This window comes from Hyla sarda, chromosome 2 (assembly GCF_029499605.1).
Source record: "Hyla sarda isolate aHylSar1 chromosome 2, aHylSar1.hap1, whole genome shotgun sequence".
NCBI lineage: Eukaryota > Metazoa > Chordata > Amphibia > Anura > Hylidae > Hyla > Hyla sarda.
Window position 1 is genome coordinate 397,297,224 of NC_079190.1, and position 21,173 is coordinate 397,318,396.

The window sequence follows — 21,173 nt, forward strand, 5'->3', positions numbered from 1 at the left end:
CCCGCCGCTCCGGACAGTCACCGCTGCCCTGGATCGTGGCTATCCATCAAGTCCCCGGGGTGTCCCCGCTGCTCCGGACCGTCACCGCTGCCTTGGATCGTCGCTCTCCGTCGCCATCACGACGCTGCTCACGCCACTCCTACTGGATGGCGTGAGCGTTGACGTGATAACGACGAAAGAGAGAGACGGCCATGCAGTGGAGCATGAAGAGGACGGTCCGGAACGTCGGGGACAGGTGAGTGACACTCACCGGAGCACACCGGGCACATTAAACGGCGGCAGTTTAAGCAGTCTGCGCTGACGGATAGCCGTTTATGCGATGACCCCAACATATAAAAGCATCGTATGTTGATGCTACCTCTGAGAGGCCATCGTATGTTAAAATGATTGTATGTTGGGGCCATTGTAGGTCGGGGGATCACTGTAATTTACAAATCTGTATTACTTTCTGGCACCAGTTGATTCAAAAAAATAAAAATAAAATTTTTGCTGGCGTACTGGAGGAAATGCTGGGATTTTTTTCTTGTTTATTTAGTGTTCCATTAACAATAGCAAGATATTTTAGTTATTACATTCATATAACCGACTGAAAAAAGTAGCACACGAATGGCAGAATCAGTCATATATATACATACCGTATATACTCGAGTATAAGCCGAGTTTTTCAGCACGATTTTTCGTGCTGAAAACACCCCCCTCAGCTTATACTCGAGTGAACTCCCCCACCCGCAGTGGTCTTCAACCTGCGGACCTCCAGAGGTTTCAAAACTACAACTCCCAGCAAGCCCGGGCAGCCATCGGCTGTCCGGGCTTGCTGGGAGTTGTAGTTTTGAAACCTCCGGAGGTCCGCAGGTTGAAGACCACTGCGGCCTTCAACATCATCCAGCCCCCTCTCACCCCCTTTAGTTCTGAGTACTCACCTCCGCTCGGCGCTGGTCCGGTCCTGCAGGGCTGTCCGGAGAGGAGGTGGTCCGGTGGCACAGTGGTTCCGGGCTGCTATCTTCACCGGGGGCGCCTCTTCTAAGCGCTTCGGGCCCGGCCTCAGAATAGTCACGTTGCCGTGACAACGACGCAGAGGTGCGTTCATTGCCAATGTACTTCTGCGTCATTGTCAAGGCAACGCCTCTATTCCGGGCCGGAAGCGCGGAGAAGAGGCGCCCCCGGTGAAGATGGCAGCCCGGACCACCTCCTCACCGGACCACCTCCTCACCGGACCACCTCCTCACCGGACAGCCCTGCAGGACCGGACCAGCGCCGAGCGGAGGTGAGTACTCAGAACTAAAGGGGGGGAGAGGGGGCTGGATGATGTTGAAGGCCGCAGTGGTCTTCAACCTGCGGACCTCCGGAGGTTTCAAAACTACAACTCCCAGAAAGCCCGGACAGCCGATGGCTGCCCGGGCTTGCTGGGAGTTGTAGTTTTGAAACCTCTGGAGGTCCGCAGGTTGAAGACCACTGAGGGCGAATGATGAGAAGAGGATGATGAAGGGGGGGGGGGGTGTGGGGATGATGAAGGGGGGTGGGGATGATGAAGGGGGGGGGGGTGTGGGATGATTACAAGGGGATGATGAAGGGGGGATGTGTGGGATGATAAGGGGATGATGAAGGGGGGATGTGCGGGATGATAAGGGGATGATGAAGGGGGGATGTGTGGGATGATAAGGGGATGATGAAGGGGGGATGTGTGGGATGATAAGGGGATGATGAAGGGGGGATGTGTGGGATGATGACAAGGGGATGATGATGAGGATGTTAATGACGGGTCTGGATGATGACAGGGGGGGATGAGGTATTTCCCACCCTAGGCTTATACTCGAGTCAATAACTTTTCCTGGGATTTTGGGTTGAAATTAGGGGTCTCGGCTTATACTCGGGTCGGCTTATACTCGAGTATATACGGTACATACATGTGCAGATGACCAGTTTCCAAATTAAGGGTTAAAATATTACTCACCATCATGGGTTGTTTAAATGCAAGACAAAGTATTATATAACAACCTTTTTCAACACATTTTCAGTATGCAAATAACCACATAAGAGCTGGATAGCAGTAAAAATTATCTGGCATCACCTACAACACTACTGTACCTGGAAGGGACATATAGCTGCCTGGTTTATGACCTGAATGCCAGAGCAACTGTGGCAGCTTTGTGTTTTCTATAGGAAGCCAACTGTGGTGCAAAATCACTACAAGGTGTAGAGTTTACGTGCTATACAAATAGTTTAACTGTATGAACATATAGGTAAGATCAGAACAAAGTAATAAAATAAAAAGAAGAAGAAACATGTTGGAAATAAAATAAATGGACACCGCAATGACCATACAGCCCCATGCAGTCACTCTCTCACACAATCCTGTGCACTCTTATCTATAGCTATTCAGTTGTGGCACTTTGGCGCACAGGAACGAGTAAGCTGACAAGCGATCTAACAGAAGAATAGGAGAGGCTGTGGACACCAGGGTCCCAAGATATATTCTTGGCACAAACTCAGGTTTGCTGACAAATAGGGGATGTAAAGAGATATGCAACCGTTGCTATGCCAGCAAAATAGATAGCGAACAATGAAGGTCTCTCATCTGTAACTGAGGCTAAGGCAGAGGAAGCTGGAAGGTCAGTTCCCTCTTATCACTCATGGAAAGAAAACAAGCTGCGATGATCTATTAGAAGGACCATTACATGGAGAGGTTTTCATTATCTATTAAGTTCATTACAGCAGCAGAATACAGCAGGAAAGCCAGGTGAACAAAAGGTGTAGATACAAGTCTAGGGGGTCTATTCACACTTCAGAATTTCCACTTGCGGAATTCCCCCTCAAATTAAAGCCCATAGATTTCTACGGGATTCCGCACTCCCATTCACACTCCTGAATTTCCGTTTGCGGAAATTCAGGAGTGTGAATGGGAGTGCGGAATCCCGTAGAAATCTATGGGCTTTAATTTAAGGCGGAATTCCGCAAGTGGAAATTCTGCCGTGTGAATAGACCCTAAGGGCTTGTTCCCACGGGCGGATCCACAACGCATTTTATGCTGCCGCTCCGAGCAGGCACATCTGAGACACAACGTAGGGGTCCATCGTCGGAGGATCAGCAGCGTAAAATACGCTGTGGATCCGCCCGTGTGAACAAGCCCTAAGAGTAAGTTCACACACTGCTAATTTACAGTGAATCGTTTGTGGATTTGCAAACGGAATACGGTAGCTGTAAAGTGAAGATTAGAACAGATCTCGCCCTAGACTGAAGTACAGATCCTAAGTCCAAAGTAATGTTGTGGATAAGTCAAGTTTTGCAGATTTTCCCAATCGACTCCAATGAGGAGACAAAATCTGCCATAAACCCCAAGTAAAATGTGATATTATAGTAGATGTTGTAGCAGTTAACCCAGAGATCTGCAATTTTTTCTTCTTCTTTTTACAATCCACAAGGAAATCCTCAACAAATACAGACCAAAGTCCACGTGATTTGGTACAGAGCTGTCACAGAGGATTTCCTTGTGAAAATAACTGGATTATGGGTTAGAATTGAACAAATAAAATTATTTTACATTGAGTTTTTATGGCATTTACTCTTTCCTTCCTTTTTCCCCCCACAGGTCAGTATGATTACAGCGATACCAAATGTATATACATTTTCATTATGCCTAACTATTTTACCAAAATAAAGTAAATAAAGAAAAATAATTACTTTTCATTGCCATCTGACACGCATACTTTTATTTTATGGTGTGTGGCTTGTAGGTTTTAAAGGAACTACAAAGCAAGTACAGTAGACCCTCAGCTTACAATGGCCTCAGGTTACAATATTTCCATTATACAATGGTCTTTTCTGGACCACTGTAACTTGAAACGACACTCAACATACAATGCTACGGACAGCCCAGATCTGTGAGACGTGTCAATGGCCGGAAGATCTGACCAATTAGAATGGACATTCACTGACAAAACACCTGTATTACTAAAGTTAAAGTGCATGTACTGACCAGATGTCTGGTAGCGCCCCCTACAGTACAGGGAGGTATTACATGTTCTGTACTCTTTACCTGTGTCAGGGTTAGATGCTCCTTTGGACACTAGGTGAGGGCGGCTTCATTTTACTCTTTGGGACACTGTGTGTACTGTACAGGACCCTGAAGAAGCTCCTGTCCTCTACATAGACAGTGATTCACAGCTCCCAGCAGCTCTTTCTTACTTTTATATGTAAGGACTTGCTTTATTTGAATAAGTTATCTACTTTTTTTCTTTAATCCTTACTTCTTATTTTTGGATGACATTTTGGGGGCTACAGAACCAATTACCAGGTTTCCATAGAGCTATGATCTTAACATACAATGGCTTAAACTTACAATGGTCATCCTGGAACCAATTAATATTTTAACTTGAGGGACCAATGTACTTTCAGAAAATGGAAAGGGAAAATGCCTTAGTGCAAAGGTCAGGTCAATTGAAGGGCTTCCACATAAAACAGTGTTACAAAAACAAAAACTCTAGTAAGCCTGAAAATCGGGAGAAACCAAAATAACATCTCTAGGTAGTTCTATTACTTGAGGTCGTCCAACCAGAAGAAAAAGGGTGAACAGGGTTAAGGTTGGGTAGCATCTGTATCTGTATGAAGAGAGGGAAAGTCAAACAGAGCAAGAACAAGGAATTATATTAATCTCTGGACACACCGCTAGATCAGAAGCCCCACATCTTTTTGCACCTATCTGTAGTGGGGTGGAGGCCTGCTGAAGGCGGTCATGCCACAGTGCTAGGATGTAAGGTGTTCAACAACACAGCAAAGGTAGCTTTATCGAAATATAGCTGAGGTGGCACAAGAACAAGGGTGCAGAGCATGGAAAACGCAAACTGGTAAACCTGAAGGTGCCAGAGCACCTCCCAATAGGTAAGTAGGATCAGACCAGCGCAGAGAGATTTCCATTTTTGTAGAAGTGGAAAGAGAGCATGAAGGCAAGAAGAGTAGGGCAGAGGAAAAGAGAGAAGGTGCACAGGAGGAGAGACAAAGACAGTGCTACAGAGAAGGCAATAGAGAGAAAAGGAGAAGAGGTGTAGCAATAAGGTGAAAAAGAAAGCGCAAAAAAGTGAGAAAGAATGAGCGCGAGAAAGGCAGAAAGAAAAATTTAGAGTGAGAATAAGACTGATATAATAAAAGAGTGAACAAGTGTGTGTGTGAGAGACTAGTAAAATGGGGACAGTTAAAAGGGGAGATTGTAAATTGGGGACTGATATGAATAATGATGATCTCCCTACAATGCTGCAGAATATGCTGGTGATATACAAGCAACAGTAAAGAAATAAGTAAATACGTAAAGTCATGTATGCACAACTTCATGCAGGCAGTTAACAGACACAAAGGGTTAAATTCAATGTTCCTTGTACATGTAGGTCTGCAGGCATGGGACACACTCCTCTGGGGTCAGTGTGGGAGAGCTCTGCCCTCCCCACAAAACAGTCCAGACACACAGCACCCAGCTGGGGAGTGCAGCCTGCAACTAAACAACTTCTCCGGAGAAGACAGATACATCTTGTTTAGTAATGAGGAAAAAATGCTGTAAGGAGGGGATTTTGGGGGATCATTTGAAGATGGTCTGGAAAACACAAACAGCTTGGGCTACGAAGGGCAGAGGGAAATTATGAGGGCGTCCAACACAGGAAGTTTACTGTGGGAGCTGTGTGAGTGAAGCGACAGCACGTCCGCAGGTAGGAAGCGGGGGAATCCTCCTGGGATGTAGCAGTGGTGCCTGAGCAAGACTGGTATGAAAACAAAGCTCTTATGGACCATAGTGCGCAATGAAATATGTCACTTCAAGTTCAGGCTAAAAATATAGGCCACTGACTGAAATGTATTCAATGCCTGAGGAATATATGAAAAACACATGTGCATGATAGTAATACCACACACCTGGAAGATGCCATAGAAACGCTCATACAACCATACTATAAATATAATGTGGGTATTCCTAATATTCTAACATCATTAAATCTCTATTTCTAATAGCCTACAAAGTGCTGGTAATTTTTCTCTGAACAGTTTCTTTTTATATTCTATTGATATATCCTAAAAAACAGTGCACGTGTCTGACAGGATAGACCTTTTGAAGACTTGATGACAGAGTGTGCTGTATTCTGTATCACTATGAAGAATGCAGACCATACACCACCAGTGACCTCAACCTAACCAGTGCTACTAGGAAACCGCATTATCCCATAACCATAGACCTCCTATCGAAAATGTTAAATACCTCTACTGAGAATGTAAAACCTGTTTATCCGTATTATGAATGGACATGGCATTGTTCAGATATTAGCAGTACAAGGGGTTATGTCACTAGACCTAATGGCATCACACGGATTTGTTAGTATCTAAATGCTGGGACCACACCTGATGCCCCAAATTAAGGGGGTGTAGTGACTCAAGATTCCTTTAGAAAAAGTGCAGTTCTGCTATGCCCAACACCGTGGTTGGCCGGGGATGGTGGCATTAAAAAATAGAGTCCAAGATACCAACAGCACACGGTGAAAACTTATTGCATGATTCCAGTGTTACAGAAGCAAAGTTTCTGCGACCTCTCCACCATTTCAAGCTCCTTGAAAATGGCGACGAGAGGAGCTTGCTTCTGTAACACTGGAATGATGCAATACATTTTTCACAGTTTTTTTACACTAAATTTTGTGTGCTGTTGGATTCTACATTTTGAGAGCAACTCATCCGGGCTCTAAACCAGTGTGCACCTACTACTTACTGCAATCTCATGTTGTGCTGCTCTTCTGGGATTTTTATTTTGGTATTAAAAAATAAATATACAATATATACATTACTTAAAATTTACCTGTCGTCAACAAAAACTTTTTATATAATGTAGATAATACTATATGCATATTTGTAATATACATTGGTTAAAAAATTTGTAGATTTTTGTCCCTACAGCTATTGCCTGTGTGACTCTATGAGGAGTCAAAAAACAGTAAGTGTGGGTGGACAAGCAGGGCTCTGTGCACTGAGGCTCTATGACACACCCCTGGCTCACACAGCAGGATGATTGACAAGTCAGGAAATTGCACAGAGCCCTGCTTCTCCTGCCCTCACTTCCTGTATTTGGACTCCTTATAGAATCACACAGGCAATAAAAAATGTTTTAACCCCTTAAAGGGGGACAGGGGATAAGATGCCTGATCACAGGGATCCCGCAGCTGGGGACCCCCGCAATCTTTCATGCAGCACCCCACTATCATCAGCCCCGGAGCGAACATCGCTCTGGGTCTGATGAATCATGATCACGGAGACGGAGTATCGTGATGTCACGGCTCTACCCCCATGTGACGTAATGCTCAGCGCCCTCAATGCAAGCCTATGGGATGGGGCCCCTCCTACAGGCTTACATTGAGGGGCGGAGCATTAAGTCACATGGGGGTGGAGCCGTGACATCACGATACTCCGTGATCATAATTCATCAGACCCGGAGCGATGTCCACTCCAGAGGCTGATGATAGTGGGGTACTGCATGAAAGATTGCGGGGGTCCCCAGCTGCGGGATCACCGTGATCAGGCATCTTATAACCTATCCTTTGGATAGGGGATAAGAGGTCTTAGGGCCGGAGTACCCCTTTAAGTACCACAGCACCATGACGCACATTTACGTCCATTGTCGTTAAGGGGTTAATCAATGTATATTACAAATATACATATAATGGTATTATCTACATTATATAGTTTTTGCTGGCGACAGGTACACTGTAATGAGTAAAGCGTCAGCATATTGTAGTGCTTTACTACGGTCCCTTGAGGTCTTATATCATAAATTTAGCAGCAATGAGTAACCCAACTAAGGCAATGTCCAAACAGCAAATAGCACGAATATATCCTAATAGTGAAAGCTGCCCAAAAAACACAACAACTGAAAAAAGGCATTGTTCCTTATTGGGGAAAATTGATTGTACATGTGGAATCTGGTTTTGCCCAGCTTCTCTAGAATGATGATTCACCTAGTTATGCAATGCAAAGGGAAGGGAAAATTTCTCCATTTACGATAGCTATGAGGTCAATATCTTGTTAATGTGGGTACAGTTTTCCCAAGAACAAACACTAGTTTATCCCAACAAGAGGGGGAACGTTTAAGATTTTTTGGTCTTATGTTTAGGTTAAGAGAGCATTATGCCAATTTGACTTGGAATACTCAGTAAATTCTATCACCGTGCTATTGTTCTGGAATAAGATAGCTACTAGCTATGCAAAATCACGCTTCTGTGTACGTATATTAAACATACATACAACAAAATAACCCAAGAATGGAATAGTGCTGCTGCTTTAACCAATACTCTGACGAACCGGACGGGCAAATAGGCCGTCAAAAAGCAATTCCCACTGCTGGCTGATATCAAGGGATTGCTAAACTCATCAAGCCCTCTATTTATTCAACAAGCCCCTCAAGTAGACAAGAATGTTACATCTCAAAAGTGGCAGCAGGAAGAGCGAGACTAACACAATTACATAGTATTCTCAGAGGGTCTCCTAAAGATCATGTATCTGTGTTTGCCGTCCAGAAAGCTCATCCATACATTCACACATTTTTTACATTTGATATAATTATATTCCAGAATTAGAAGGAGGGGGCCTGTGGGGTGATTGTGCAGCGCAGGCAATTACAGAAAGATAAATTTCCTTCTTCAGGGAACTGTCAGGGCTGAAGCAGCTTCGCTCCACACTGAAGTGGAAGCTTCGGGTCATGCTTGGTTAACTTGAAACAATGCCATCACCTAAAGCTGCTGATCTTATCAGAGTGTCTCACAGATTGCCGCAGATGTGCAGCGTGGCACTGGCCTGAAGTTTTCAAACCTGGAAGTGTGCCAGCTACACAAACAAGAAGCTTGGTTGGAAAAAAAAAAAGATGAGGTTAAATTTATGGCAAATGAATACACTATTTGCGTGCCAGTAAAGGAGTGCAAAAGACAAAGATGTGGAGAAAAATTGGATGACGCATCAGAAAAATGGTGCTGGAGTGTTTGCGATGGAAACTGGCAGCTGCCAGCCCCAACGTTCACACACATTCCAGTCACATCTAATCACACCCTACCCTATACGGAGGCTCACGTCTTTAAAGGCAAGATGCCTTGTAAAGAGCTCAAGAAATGGTCAGCACCATATAGAATGGATAACAAAAGTCATACTCTGCAACAATGATAACCCAACACCCTCACAAGGACAGGGCAGAGATACCTCATCGATACACCAATCACATACAACTGTATTGGTTTTATTATTTATTTTAAATCTACGATGAAAAACTAAGGTATTCTAGAAAACTATTTTTTATATTAAATTAAAATGACATGTAATATTACAGTCACGCATAGCAGCACAATCTCGCTAGTTAGTGTGAGATCGTACTGATTGTAACAATGAGGGGGAAGATGCTGGCCGTGAAGTAAGTCGGGGACATACAGTCGCACTGTCAGGGCAGGGCCACATGTGCCGTATAGTGCTGAATATAACATTTTCTATAATTACTTATATTAAGTTTTCTTCTCAGTTAGCTACCTAGATGTACAATAAATAAAACCAATAGAGAGTTCCCTGTGATAGGTCCTCTTTAAAGGGTAACTTCTTGTCATTGCAACTTGTCCAATGTTTTGATTATAGGGGCTACGAGTGCTGAGACCACTCATTTCCCTCCTGCACAGCTTGGTTTCCTTGGTAAGCTAAATGTGCCATGCACAGATATACAGAAAGCTTTAGCACCCGCATTCTTACCGGACAAAACTCCGGACAACCCCAAGGTTTAAAAATAGGCAACCTTTAAAGAAATGGTCTCTCCTCATCTGTACATTTAAAAAAACAAGTAATGGAAGCTTACAGTGCAGATATATAGTAAGATGATGACATTGGCAGAGACATACTTAGTGCCCCTTGCATTCTTGAGGTGCTGTTACGACATTGTCATCCACCCCCATAACTCCCCCCCCCACCCCAGATGGAATGCCAGTTAAATAGATCTACTGGCACAGACAGATCTGTGTTTTTAATGCAAAATCACCACCAGTATTCCTGCAATGTACACTGCTAAAAAAATAAAATAAAGGGAATACTTAAACCACACAATGTAATCCAAGTCAACCACACTTCTGTGAAATCACACTGTCCACTCAGGAAGCAACACCGATTGACAATCAATTTCACAAGCTGTTGTGCAAATGGAACAGACAACAGGTGGAAATTATAGGCAATTAGCAAGACACCCCAAGAAAGGAGTGGTTTGCAGGTGGTGACCACAGACAACTTCTCGGTTCCTATGCTTCTTTGCTGATGTTTTGGTAAATTTTGAATGCTGGCGGTGCTTTCACTCTAGTGGTAGCATGAGACAGAGTCTACCACCCACACAAGTGGCTCAGGTAATGCAGCTCATCCAGGATGGCACATCAATGCGATCTGTGGCAAGAAGGTTTGCTGTGTCTGTCAGCGTAGTGTCCAGAGCATGGAGGCGCTACCAGGAGACAGCCCAGTACATCAGGAGATGTGGAGGAGGCCGTAGGAGGGCAACAACCCAGCAGCAGGACCAGCACCTCCACTTTTGTGCAAGGAGGAGCAGGAGAAGCACTGCTGGAGCCCTGCAAAACCCCCTCCAGCAGGCCACAAATGTGCATTTGTCCACTCAAACAGTCAGAAACAGACTCCATGAGGGTGGTATGAGGGCCCGACGTCCACAGGTGGGGGTTATGCTTACAGCCCAACAACGTGAAGGATGTTTTGCATTAGCCAGAGAACACAAAGATTGGGAAATTCACCACTGGTGCCTTGTGCTCTTCAGATGAAAGCAGGTTCACACTGAGCACATGTGACAGAGGTGACAGTCTGGAGACGCCGTGGAAAATGTTCTGCTGCCTGCAACATCCTCCAGCATGACCGGTTTGGAGGTGGGTCAGTAATGGCGTGGGGTGGCATTTCTTTGGGGGGCCGCACAGCCCTCCATGTGCTTGCCAGAGGTAGCCTGACTGCCATTAGGTACCGAGATCCTCAGACCCCTTGTGAGACCATATGCTGGTGCGGTTGGCCCTGGGTTCCTCCTAATGCAAGACTATGCTAAACCTGTGGCTGGAGTGTGTCAGCAGTTCCAGCAAGAGGAAGGCATTGATGCTATGGACTGGTCAGCACGTTCCCCAGACCTGAATCCAACTGAGCACATCTGGGACATCATGTCTCGCTTCATCCACCAACGCCACGTTGCACCACAGACTGTTCAGGAGTATGTGCAGGGGCATGTACAGGCATTGTAGGGAGGTCATACGGGCACGTGGAGTCCACACACACTACTAAGCCTCATTTTGACATGTTTTAAGGACATTACGTCAAAGTGTGATGAGCCTGTAGTGTGGTTTTCCACTTTGATTTTGACTGTCACTCCATATCCAGACCTCCATGGGTTGATAAATTTGATTTCCATTGATAATTTTTGTGGGATTTTGTTGTCAGCACATTCAACTATGTAAAGACGAAAGTATTTCATATGATTAGTTCATTCATTCAGATCTAGGGTGTGTTATCCAAGTGTTCCCTTTATTATTTTTGAGCAGCGTGGTTTGTTTCATCCCAGTTCAGCTGCATCCATACATTTCACTACTGCAGCTGGGTGACCAATTAGAGCACCAACTTTTATGTATCATGCTTTTATGTAGCAGAAAAAGGTCTGCCCTGTGTGGTTCCCCTCTTGTGAATCAAAGGATTACTTCATAACCTATAAGACCCCTTCCATCTTTGTTCATGTCTACGCTCCTCCATGTACATAGTGCTACTGAACAGATAATTTCTCTTTTAGGACCAAGAGAGCAATTATATAGGAGTTGAGTCCACAAAATGATTAGCTGCAGAATTATACAACTCCCATGATCACACTTTGTCTCTTGTGTGCAGATTCTCCAGTATGTCCTATGACATGCAGCCTGACACCCTTTTCCTGCATTGTAAGAGTTTTTAGGAAGAAACCTATCACAAAACAAGAAAGCAAGTGTAGAGATAAGTCTCCCCTCTGGAAAGACAAAGGTCTCATGGGAAATGTAGATTGCTTAAGGAAAGCCCTATCAGAGGGGAGACAGGAATCAAGATGGCAGACAACCTATACATGCATCAACTACAATAGACACACACAAGGCATACACAAGTCTCCACTTTGTATTATCTTTATTAAGTAATAGCCTATATTGCAGTACACAAGTAAAGGACAAAATATTGTTTAGGAGTTCTTCTCTTAAATCATGACAGTATTATAGAGGGGGGAAAAAAATTCAGGAGAAAAATAGCTTACCCTATAGCCACAGGATAGCGGTTAAGTAGCACCCCCCGTGATCAACGGGACGGCACTCTGCGCTGCACAAAGCACGCTCTCCAATAATTTCTATGGGAGAAGACCCGAGTACAGCTCTCAGGCATCATCAGCGCTCCCATAGTAATTAACGGACCAAGTGCCGTCTACTGGTTAATGCCGGCTACTGGTGGGGATCGCAGGGGGCCCAGCTGTTGGACCCCTGTAATCAGTTACCGTACTTATCACCTATACTGTGGATTGGGGTTAAGTTCATTTTTGCCAAAGATCTCCTTTAATTGGTTGCTATGGGCAACTACTTCACTTTTCTACTCGCTCAGTTTTCCTTGGCAGGTGGTGTGTTTATTTTCACCTTGTACTCTAGGTTCTAGCAGAGTGGGCTTGCTTGGTTGCTTAGCAACTGATATACTCAAGAATTAGATAAATGTTGGCTCTGCAGTAGGAACAGGAATTTCAGAAACAACCTTCAGAAACATATGAAGCTTTTAGCCATACAGTGTACCAAATGTGGAGAGCACCTCTAACTCCTGGAGAACCCCCATAAAGGGAATCTGCCACTTTGAAAATGCAGTCTAATCTGCAGGGATAATGCTATTAAACAGGAGGAGCTGAGCAGACTGATATCTAATTTTGTGGCAAAAGTTCCAGGATAACTTGTCATTTATGAATGTACACGTCTGCATATTCTGGGCTAAGTAGTTAAGTGGCCGGTCCTACTAGGTGACAGCTCTCACTACATGGACAAGTAGACAGTTGGCTATCAAACACTGAGTAGGACTGCCCACATGACTACTTATCCTGAAATGAGAAGAGATTTACCTGAAAAAAAACATCTCTCCAAATATTTCCAGTTTGGGCTGCTTTTTAAAATGTGACAGGTTCCCTTAAAATTTAAAGGGGTATTCCAGGATTTTTTTTTTATTTGACTATGCTACAGGGGCTGTAAAGTTAGTGTAGTTCATAATATAGTGTCTGTACCTGTGTGTGACGTTTTCTCACAATTCTTCTGTGATTTTCACCCCAATATTTATTTTTATCAGCATACAAAATGACTGTTGTCTCAGATTTGTCCCAGGTTGCAATGTGGCCGAGACCCTGACTCACTAGTCAGCTGATGACAGGAAGCCTGTCTGCTTCAATAGGTGGAGGGATCGCTTGGTGGGAGAGGGATCAATCTGCAACTAATGCAACAGCTGTAGGCACCCAGATTGAAAACCACAGGTCTTTTGAATGGATGCAGCTCATTTTTGTTTCAATGGGTGGGGTAACGATGTGTGGGAGGGGGGAAAATGGAATTGTAGGATTTGTAGTAAAAAATAAGTCAAACAGGAAATACCAGTTCACAAAAAGCTAGCCACAGTGTTATGGTAATCTCACAACATAGCCATTTAGCCCCAAGACAAGCGCAGATCCTTCCTAAGCATGCCGATTACTGTCTGCCAGGTACGTACTAAAATCACCTTATGGTGTAGAACCCCCTTTAACAACAGTTGTATTTTATTACCTGTCCACAGTTATAAGGCTGGCTGTACACATGGAAACATGTACTAATAGCTCATTTCTATAGCCATAACTTCTACAGCAAGCATACACATGGTAAAAACATATCCAGGACACGTCCAGATCTGATTTTTATTTTCATTTTTTTTTTAACACCCATATAACATCCCTCATCTTCACTCTTCACCACTTACAGCTTCCTTATTTGCTTCAATATACCTTCCATATCATCAGACCAGCTCATTTCCTCTCAGAGTAAATGTGACAATGGACATGACATCTTATTATATTAGCCTTCACATGACCTCTTGGCACATCCCAAATAGAACATTTTTCTGTGCCATCATTGTATTTCCTCAGTGCATCCGCTACCATGCCCTGGGACACCCTGCTTTTCCTGTTTTGCACCATTAGAAACTAATATGTACCATGTATTACTGATCCAACCCTGGCATCAAGGACACTGTGGACGTGTACATGTATATTTATACACGTACAGTCATGGCCAAAAGTTTTGAGACTGACACAAATTTTGGTTTTCACAAAGTTTGCTGCTTTAGCGTTTTTAGATCTTTTAGTCAGATGTTTATATGATAAACTGAAGTAAAGCAATAAGCATTTCATAGGTGTTTAAACTTTTACTGAAAAGACTCCATATTTACAGTGTCAAACTGCCTTTTAGAGCCATTGTCAAGGTCAATCCTGGATATCAGCTTCTGGGCCAAATCCTGACTGATGGCAGCCCATTATTTTCTAATCCATTTAATGTTTTGTTCACCTAGCCAGTTAGGCTAGGTTCACATTGACATTGCCTAAGTTATCCCTTTTGCCTTGTGACATGGCACTCCAACATGGTAGAAAATGTATTAGAAGATGTGGTACTTGGAGGATATTTAGATACCATTCTATGTATATGTGTGTATGTATATGTGTGTGTGTATGTGTGTGTGTGTATGTATATATGTGTATATATATATATATATATATATATATATATATATATATATATATATAGCAGTATTCTGAGGAAAAAGTGTAAGTGAGCCCGCTATGTTGGATTAAAAGAGGCCTCAGGAGGCATTACTGTTGGCATGACACGTAGCTCATCATGGTAGCGCTCATCCTTTCTTCTCCAGACAATCTTTCTTCCAGATGTCCCAAACAGGCTGAATAGGGCTTCATCAGAAAAAATAAAACTTTACCCCAGTCCTCTGCAGTCCAATCCCTGTATTTTTTTCTGATGAAGCCCCCTTCTGGAAGAAAGATTGTTAGGAGAAGAAAAGCAGTGTCCTGATCAGTGACTGTTGATGGTGCAAAAGTAAAGGCCAGTAGTCAAAGTAAATGGCCAGTGACAAAAAAAAAAAAAAAAACTGGCTTAGTTGCCCATAGCAACCAATCACAGCACAATGTTTATTTTCTAGAGCCAAATTCGAAATGTGTGTACATCGTGTGATATAAGATGGTGACATCAAAGCACGAAACAGCTTCTAGCATGTTGGAACTGCGAACGGTGTCAGTTGTGACAGTACAGCAAAACGTTCCAAACCAACTTGGTAAATGTGCTCCACATAGAAACTGCATTTCACATTTTTATAGGTGAGGTTATTCAAAACATTCAAGTGTTAATGTCATGAGAAAAGTCACCCAAAGATTTGAGAAAAAAGGGAAGAGGATGCAAGCCAAGTGCAGGGCCGATTGGAAGCGGACAAATTCACTGAAAGGCTGGTCTGCAGAGATGAGTCAACCTTTTACCTTAGTGGAAAGATCAATCACGAAGTACCTTTATCGAGCACATAAGGGACACAACATCTAATGTGACAACAATGGAAATCACTTCTAACATTTGTAGTGTACAGTTAAAAAGCCTGTTTAATACTTTTATGTTGTCTCTATAATGAATACCAAGGCTGTAATTTTGCTCTAACTTTTACTTTTAAATTACAAAGCACAGTAGAAATCGCCATAGGAAAGCTGTCATTAAGAACATGAACCATGTAAGGCTTGTTTCACACTGCCGTTGCGCACCGTCAAGAATGGCTGTCAAACTTTTTTTTTTTGAGTTTGACGGACGTCATTTTGGCGCGGCGCAATGGGCAACAGCAGGTTCCGATAGACCCCATTATGGCCAATGGGGTCCAGCAGGAGAAAAAGATGGTGCCAGCTGTTTTTCTCCCGCTATTCACCCCGGCAGCCCCGACGGCTATCAATCTACTGTGTGACAATGGTAGTGTGAATAGGACCTAAGTGGTAACCCGCTTGATAAAAAGAAAAGTTGGTGTGCGGTATGATTGTTATTGGAGAAATGCTGGTCCCGTCAAAAAAATGAAAAATGAATGGAAATGCTTAGGAATAATAAAAGCAATACTAATCCCCATCACCCTCAAAAAGAGCAGAGTGAACAACAATGCTGCTATTTGCATCAATATCATGTTAGTTGACATTCATGTAACTTCCCTAAGCTTTTCTGTAATGGACTCAGGGGGTTGAACAGATACGAAGGTAAAGCAGTAGATACATACTATTTCATTATTGCAAGTCTCTAATGCAGGAAAATCACCAAACGATCTGTGTTTTTTATGGTGTTTGCATCAATCTGAGGTACAGACCAAACAAATTCTCAGAAAGTGAAAAGAGATTAGCTGACTGGTAAAATGCTGGTCACAGCATGGAGCAAAAGTGGTTTGCATTGGCTACAAAGTGACACAAGACCATAGGAGAGAAGGAATACGATTACTGGAGCTGACTAAACGTCTTCATTCTAAAATGTTTAATCAGCAGACTTCAAAGTCAGGCCTCTAAAGTTTCCCTGCCTAATAAAGGAGTGATGCCTTTAAGTCTGGGCCGGTAATGAGGGTGCTGAGAAGAAGGCCTGGTGTTGGCAAGCTGCTTGTTTGTGGTCGGTAACAGATCGAGAAAGGCTTCTGCCAGTGTAAGAATATCTGACCTAAGAGCCAATGCTGACTCTTAACATCACGGGAAGGTTTAGACCAAAACTAAAAAGATTCCTTCCCCTTCCTACAAATGGATGAATGATTGCATTGACAATAAAACAGTAAAGCAAGACCCCTTTCGGTATAACATGTCTTAGAAACGTATTATTTAAATGGTCACTGATGTTTCAATCAACTTCCATCCACATGTAAATCATTATTTACCAAAGAAGGACTCCTTATCCCAGAAAGAAAAAGCTCTAAAGTCTTAGCCATTAGGTGCCTCACTTCCCTGTAGTCTGCTGTTTACTGCCTGGAGTTAGGCTCAGTCTGGTTTTAGTAACAGAGAGACCAGATTGGAACATATGAAGTGGGGACAAGGCTTAGATAGTGCTGGGTGCAAGAGAGAGGGAGAAAGTCTGAGGCGTGTACTTGCAATCTGTGAGCCTGTCTCCATCCTCCAGATGATCCTTACTGATCCTAAAAGGTAAATCAAGGCCCCCAAGTCATCTCAGCTGCAGTTCATTGCTTAGTGTAAGCCCCTTCCTTGGTGTGCTGCTGTTGCTTTTACTTCTGCTTAAAGGGGTACTCCACCACAAGACATCTTATCCCTCTATCCAAAGAATAGGGGATAAGATGTCTGATCATGAAGGGTTGCTGTGCATGGATGATGGGAGACCACAGGCGTCACGCCCCCTATATTCATGTCTATGGGAGGAGGCGTCACGTCTATGTACTAGCTATCACTCCCCCTCTCATAGACATGAATGGAGCGGGCGTGGCGTGACGTCACATAGAGCTTCCGTATTCATAACACTGTGGCGCTGGCCCGAAATTCACTGGGGGTCCCATCGGCCAAACCACTCCATAATCAGACATCTTGGATAGGGGATAAGATGTCAGGGTGGAGTACCCCTTTAAAAGCAGTGCCTTGCAAAGCCAGTGCATCAGTATCCCCTTCCATCTCCACATGCTATCTATAAAAGCCTAATAAATATGCAATGTAAGGAACCCAGTTCTGATTTCGCCCCCTAAAATGGAGAGGGCGATAAAAAATTCATATAACAAAACCATGCAGGTTTAAAAACAGACAAAAAAAACATTTTAAACTGGGTTTCAGTGTTAAGACCCCAACAGATCACTAGAACGAGCAGGGAGATGTGCTTAGCTAAGTGATTCTCTCCCCTCACTGCAGGAGATGGGCTCAACAGACATTTCTAGAGAGTCACTCTCCTGCGGAGAAAGAGAGATGTATTTAGCTAAACAATTCTACCAGCTTGTTCTATTGATTGGTGAGAGACCTGGCACTCAGACCCTGACTGACCAAATCTTTAACAACGATCTATAACAAGTCAAAAATTATATATATATATATTTTTTTTTAAATGCCATTTTTAAAATAACAATATTCAGATTTAATTGCCGAAAGCTACAGAGCTTAAATATAATGACTCTTTCCTTCAGCATATACAGTAGACAGCTCCACCTTTAGAACAGCATCCTTGGTAATGGCTGAGGGCAACACTGTAGGCTTCCTGCAAGAAAAGGCAAAGACGCTTCGCACCTGGCTGAAAAGCGACTGTACATTGGAAAGCTGCCAGCACAAACTGGCAGCGTACCAGCTGTAGCGGACATTAATAAGGGAAGCTGTCATTCACACGGCTCCTGTCATCCCCCAAGGCAGGGAATTACCTGTAAACTTCTCTCCTTTAGATTTCTCATCTAGGCAGATTAAGAAAAACTTGTTCCTCGAAGATCTTCGAAAGACTGCTGCCAACATTAAAAGCTTAGTAATTAATCGTGTGCCCATTCACCAGCTTGGCTCATAAACTAGTATAGGTGGATGGGTGGAGAACTATAAATATGTATGTGTGTATATATATATATATATATATATATATATATATATATATGTATATATAGTGGACTCAAAAACAAAGTACAATGAATAAACCATTTTTCTTGTTTCCTGTCGTACAGATTGAAACAGAATGCTTCTTCTAAGCATTGAATATCTAAGAAACCAACTGCATGTCTATGGAGATAAGGCCTGTAACCGTTTACCGTGATTGCACAACATCTGCACAATGACCTCTCACAATATTGTTTTGGATAAATATTAAAAGTATCGTACAGCTCCTATTATCTGTTCTTACCATACAGAATATATCTGACAGGGGAGTGACGAGCAGCCACTCTAAAGTATGCAGACTCTAGGAGGCCCCCCTTAGGACTGCGTTTGCTTGCAAGGTGAGATTACCACAGGTGCTGATTCCTGCAGGTTGAAAGGAGGAAAGCAGGGAGGTGGGTGCAGAGTGGTCTCTGTTACAACTTGTCAGAATAAGAACGCTGAAGAAGAATCTACAGAGCTGGATCTGATGGATGCATGGGACGAGCCCCAGCTGGCGGTTGTGACAGAGGCTGAAAGTGCTGTGCTCTCAGGCCTGCTCCACATTCCACTTAACACTCCTCCACTGTCATCTGCTGCGTTTTCCTCAGGCATTTTGCAGGGCTCATGTGGCTTCAAGCAGCCTCACACCTGCACAGACAGGTTCTTATTTCCTAAGGGAAGAGTGGGTATGATAAAGGAATCAGACATCAAAATGTACCGATTCTCTTCATATCTCATCTGGAAACCACATACCAATATTGGCTACCATTCAAATAACCTGTCGGGCAGACCAGTCCTTCACATGTAAGTTTATTTTTATTAATTGTAAAAAAAAAAAAAAATTGTGGCCAGCCATTTTCCTAAACCAAATGCGGTCTATTGTATCATCACTAAAAGTGTTCTAAAAAAACAAAAAAGTCAAACTGTTAATAAAACGGCTAAAGCGTCAATTTTCTGTCAACCTTCTTATACATTTTTTTTTTACAAAACAATTATTATATAGAGGAATTCTGATGAAAACCAGACAATTGCAAAGTAATTGATGACAGTCAGCATATGTTTTATATGTCCTGGCATTAACAAACCTTTGTGACCATAATAAATACAGTTTCATACGGTAATAAGGCCAAAAGGAGATGTGGACCCACTGGGTCGCTAATGGGTTTGGCTTCAGGATAAACCAGGGAGTGGAGTCTAAGGGATTGCGCATTCTTCACTCTTAACCCTTGCAAGGGGGTTGGTACTATTACAGACAAAATCTCCAGGTTGCTACCCCTGGAGTCAGAAAAAGCTGGTCATCCAATCACAGAATGAAGGCAGAAATCTTGTTCAAAGGGAGCAAAGGTCAAGGCAGGAAGAGTTAGGGCATAAGCAAATGAAAAGAGTTCAAGTCTGGCTGCAAATAAGGTGACATGGCAATCAATATAAGACTGATCAATACCAAAGAGAACTGCAACAAGCACCTCTGCAGACTCAGAAACCTAAAAGACCTTACTGCCGAGGCACAGAGTGAAGGGTCTGTACAAAGTCTTGGGCAGTTTAGCATTGGCTAAAGTCATAGGCACATTGTATGCACTGGCCCTTTACCAGACCAGAAGCCAACGGGTGGAGGACAATACAGAATGACAGTACACTGGGCACATCTACATGTGGTTACATTCACTTATACAGCCTGATTTATCAAAAAGTGTTGGAGAGAGATTTTTCCCTGTAACAACCAATCACAGCTCAGCTTTCATATCTTAAAGAAGCATTTGGTTAATACAGCTGGTCATTTCATCAGGCTGCTAGTGCTGGGGGTCACCCAGGTCAATTCACATTGTGCAGATTTCACGTGTTTACTTTCTCAAATTGAGTTTAGAGATATATCGCCATAAGGAGAAAGCGATTTGCCTAATAATCACAATTTTGGTGTTTTACAACAAAAATAGGACGTTGTAGGCTGTGTTCACATGTTGAATTTACATAGCAATTTTCACACAGTTTTACCGCATTTTAGCTTTTTTCGCAACAATTTTCTAAAATCATGGTAACAAATTACATGTTTTTACCATATTTTGCACAATTGCAGTACAATCTTAATTTTTGCCATGATTTGGGAAAAAAATTCCCACAAAAACAGAAAAAAAAGCAGAGGTGTATAACTATTAAAAATCTTGATCCCATAGAGATAGCAGATGCAGCTGGGAGGAGTGGGATCTGGGATCTAGTAGGAGGGATCTGGTCGGTGATCATGTCATCTTGTAGTCCACAAGTCAAGGAGTCTGACACTCTGTTGTAACCATTAGACACTGGAAGATTTCGAGTGTCAGACTGGTGATCAAATGACCAAGCACTGGAATAGAACAAAATGGCGCTGTATGACTAGTTATTGTGAGTGTCCATGGTATAGGCAACTAGTAAAGTGAAAGCTGAGTTGTGATTGGTTGCTGGGGGCAACATCTCTCCAGTTTCTCTCTCAAAAACATTTTGATAAATCAGGGCCATAGTGTTTTATAATAATTTTGGTTTATTAAGAGGATTGGGTTATTTCTACCTGGACCTAAGCTTC

At 43.1% G+C, this 21,173-nt stretch overlaps 1 protein-coding gene across 5 annotated transcripts in view; it reads right to left on the bottom strand.

Moving 5' to 3' along the window:
- The window catches only part of SMG6 (SMG6 nonsense mediated mRNA decay factor), a 260,985-nt gene that overhangs the window by 72,290 nt on the left and 167,522 nt on the right, over nt 1–21,173 (bottom strand). The gene's annotated exons all lie outside the window — the stretch shown is intronic.